The following is a 4,272-nucleotide window of genomic DNA, read 5'->3' on the forward strand; positions in this document are numbered from 1 at the left end:
ATTCAAACGATTAGTTAATAAATAAATCGTCTATCCGTTGTTTTTAGAAGTATTTGATCAATAAATGTCATGCGGGCGTAGCAAAACAAATATGGTATTCTAAACAAATGGAATGCAATGTGAGGAATAATAAAATATGCATATACGTAAAACTTAGCTAGAAGGTGCACTACCACCCTCCAGACCTGGAATCTACACCGCTATACAATTATCGACAATAAAATCGGTAGTACAACAGTATATTGAAAAAATTCACGGTCTTCAAGTTAAATCTCTACTTTAATTGTTCCTTGGAAATAAGTCAACCAGTAGTGCCATAATTAAGCAATAAATTAAAATATAAAAGTTAAATTTTGTACATAGGATCACAGTAAAAAGGACACCTGGGGGTAAATTTTGTTTAAAAAGTGGGCGTGACCCTGCCCTCTAATAAGTTTAATGTACGTATCTCCTAAAGTACTGAAACTACAACAACCAAATTTGCTGAGTGCAAATCTTATAAGAACTTTTACCGGCAGTGGATGAAATCAGAGAATAACCCCGCTCACCATACATATAACGGTACTGTCAAGAACTACTTAAAGCGCGATAAATCAATAACTAATATGACAGGGACTTTAAATTTTCGCACCGAAATGGTATATTTATGAGAGCCGGTGTGAAAATTGAACGAGAGGCGTGGCACCGCCCACTTTTTGGGGAAATCTCATATTTCGGGATCGCACTAACCGATTTCGACAAAATTTAGTAAGCGGCTTTCTTCTTACGTTCTTATGTCACAGTGTTAAAATGTAAGAAATCGGACAACAAACACGCATACTTTCCATATAACACAATTTTAAATTCCTTTTAATTCGTTGAGTTTTCAGTGCATAAATCAAGAAGCAATTGAGAATGATATCTTTAGTTTTTGCCACTGTATTACCAAAAATTGTTTAAATCCAACAAAAACTGTTCACGCCCCTAGTTACTGAATATTTTGACCCCGGTACCTATAGTTGACTTTGTTAGAAAATATCGGTCAATGTCTGAAATATGTAATTAAAATTAAGGAATAATCCTTCTCTTACAATGGTATGTCTGTATGTCAAAAATGGGTTGAATCGGACCAATACCACCGTTTGCCCCCATATACCTAATACAAAGATTTTCCGAAAAATTTTCCAAATTCCGGGTGACTGTTTTGAGTTGTCTCAACGAATCAAATGTGTTTTATTCGTAATAGTGAAGCTTTTTGCCAAAATAGATAAAATTGGACAAAAACTTGGTCCCTATATAACTAATACTTGTATCACGATTTTCAAACGACCGACTTTACTATATATTATTGGTTTTTAATACGTGGTATTGAGAACAATAGATAAAACCGGGTTGCTACTACCCCCAACTCTCATATATTATATAAGTACTCATATATTATTTTCGCTTTTCTAACAAAACTTATGCATAATATATCGGTCAGTGTATACATATATATACATATGTATATATTTCACTGGCTTTGATTCTTGCAAGTTGTAGAAGTATAAAATGCTCGATTGCACCCGAACTCTACCCTTTATTACTTGTTAATCTTGATGTTGGGGATTACAATGAGTTTTTCAGTAGTTCAGGATTAAAAATTTTGATTGGCATTGATACTCTCAACAATATTTTTTTTTGTTACTCCATACGTGTAATATATTAATCAAAGACTTCTAAAAAGGAAGGACAGGCAATTTATTTATTAAATAATCGTTTGAATGCCAATTCTTTATTAGTTAATTAGGTGTAAGACGCTAGTTTTATGAGACTACCAGTTCAGAATTGATGGATTGTTATTGCGCTTTGATTAAAACTCTGGCAAGACGAGTCAAACGACTCCGATTGCCTTGCATTGTTTTTTTTTCAGCAATCCAGAATTTAGATATTACGGTATTCTATAAAAGCAACGGCTTATGAAATGGAAGTCATTGCAACTGCAATACTTTCAACATGAAGTTCACTCTTTTTTTCGGCATTGTACTGGCTTTGATCGCTCTGGCTTTCGGTAAGTGTTGAACGGCTGATAACAGTTTGAAAGGATTCTTATAGGTGTATCACAACTATCAATTGATTTATTTATATTTTTCTTGTGTGTACTTATAGCCAATCCGAACCCCATGCCTAATCCCAATCCGGTTGCCGATTGTGGCGAAGCCCATCTGGAGCTCGAACATGGCGGCAAGTAAACTGCTAAGCTGTGTGCAATGTATATTCGTCGACGACCTGAACATTTTTAGTTTATGTTTCAATAAAAAAATTCCATCTCCCTTAAGCGAAATACATTTTGTTTTTTATTTACAAATATATCACCTGGAAGCAGTTTATAGTAATCCTATGAGATACTTTCAAGGACTTGTGATATACTCAATGTTCATTCATTTGTAAGGGATAATGGACCACAGAGCTCATTGTTTCGCAATTACCAATAAATTCTTTCTCTTTCTTGAATTATCGACGATATCGTAATATCTCCAGTTAGTACTATTTTGCTTGTTTTTTTAAAGGATTTATAGGTTTTTTCGAACAGTTCAAAAATCTTTGCTGTGCGAATTACTTCCTTTTTAGTGAATAATTGATGGCTTGGGACTGAGTCAAAAGTACTCGGATCAAAAAGTCACATTTTCTAAGGAATGGATCCGACCATAGGAGTCGTAAACGTACACATTATCTTTCCAGTTAATAATCAGGCGCAGACATCTCATATAGATCAACACCTTGTTTTGACTCTTTCAACCATTGATTGAAACGTCGTTATCAATCTGTTCTTCTTTATATACGTGAACTAGTCTCCCAAATTATGAGCTATCGATTTTGCACAACTCTTTTTCTCACCAAGCTTCTGAATTGTTGGAACCGCCCACATGGACCAACTTATGTGCTATAGTATAGCGGTCATACAAACTGAACGTTGAAACTCGGGTCCTTTTTATTTATCAATATATCTTCACGAACTTTCACAAAAAATATTATTCGAGGCATTCTATATTCTTACAAGAATTTGTTCAGCTACTATACAACTGACCGATTAAACGCAAGTCGTTCGGATAACATAAGAGCGAAACTTGGTATGTATGGTCCTTAGTACAAAAAAAATTTAAGTTCGTAGATAAGCATAATCGAACCACTGCCACGTCTACAAATCGCCATAAACCGAGATCGTGTAAAGTGCCATAATTCAGCACTAAATTATGATATAAAGCTGTAATTTGATACAGGGGATCGCAGTAGCAAGGGGCATCTGTGGGTAAAAACTTTTGAAAAAGTGGGCACGGCCCCGTCCTCCCGTTTAATGCATATATCTCCACCACTTGAGCGACAAAAACCAGATTTGCTGAGCACATATCTTATAAGAACTTCTACCGACAGATTGAAAATGGATACAATCGGAGGATAATCCGCTCACTCCCCATATAACACGATACTGTTAAAAACTTGTAAAAGCCCGATAAAATAATAACTAAAGAGGCCCAAATAGCGCTTTATGGGAGCCGGTGCGATAACTTGGCCTAGCCCCTATATAACTAATATCAGGATTTTCGAATTATCCTAGAGTATGCTCAATTATGTACGAAAGGTCCAAATAAAATTACTTAATCCATATTTAAGAAACAAATTCGCAAAAAAGTTGTTTACCTCAAAATCTTAATACCTCTAAGGAACTTCTAGAAAAGTATGCAAATTGGTTTAACTAGCGTAAATATGCACATATTAGCATGTACCTGTTGTGAGTTGACACTGGATTTGGCGGTAATTTTTTTTTTTTTTTTTTTTGATATTCAAAAGATACTTCCTTCGCAATTTTAATTCATCATACCGTAAATTATTTAGGACAAGTGAGAGTTACCTAAATTAGCTACACGTGCTGAGAGGTGCAAATTTGCAATGAAGGTTAATCTAACCGGTTCACAGAATTTCTGACGCAGCTTCTGTTTCATTTTAGAAAATGTAATTAAGATATTTGAAATTGCGAAATAAATACTTTTATTTATTTGTTTTTAGTAACTACAAAGAAATATGAAGAAACATGTTTCTATATACTAAATGTACCTTAATTGATTTGTCACTTATTGGTTCGTTGATCTCAGTTCAAGGTACTACATAAAATGTTTGTAGTATGTAGAATATATATTGAGGAGCAAAACCAGTTATCGTCGAGTTAAACAAGTATTTGATTTCAATACTTGTATCTCATCAGAAAATAAGTTTAGGCCTTGAGTAGTAAGTAAGAAAAATTCAGAAGATTGCAAT

At 34.3% G+C, this 4,272-nt stretch overlaps 1 long non-coding RNA gene across 1 annotated transcript; it reads left to right on the forward strand.

Moving 5' to 3' along the window:
- The first annotated feature begins 1,942 nt into the window (after nt 1–1,942).
- On the forward strand, nt 1,943–2,302 carry LOC108967990. Its single transcript, XR_001993295.1, has 2 exons — nt 1,943–2,029; nt 2,128–2,302. It is a non-coding gene; the product is annotated as an uncharacterized LOC108967990 (long non-coding RNA).
- Nucleotides 2,303–4,272: the final 1,970 nt, after the last annotated feature.

This window comes from Bactrocera latifrons, unplaced genomic scaffold, assembly GCF_001853355.1.
Source record: "Bactrocera latifrons isolate USDA-ARS-PBARC rearing strain unplaced genomic scaffold, ASM185335v1 scaffold_20, whole genome shotgun sequence".
Taxonomy (NCBI): Eukaryota; Metazoa; Arthropoda; class Insecta; order Diptera; family Tephritidae; genus Bactrocera; species Bactrocera latifrons.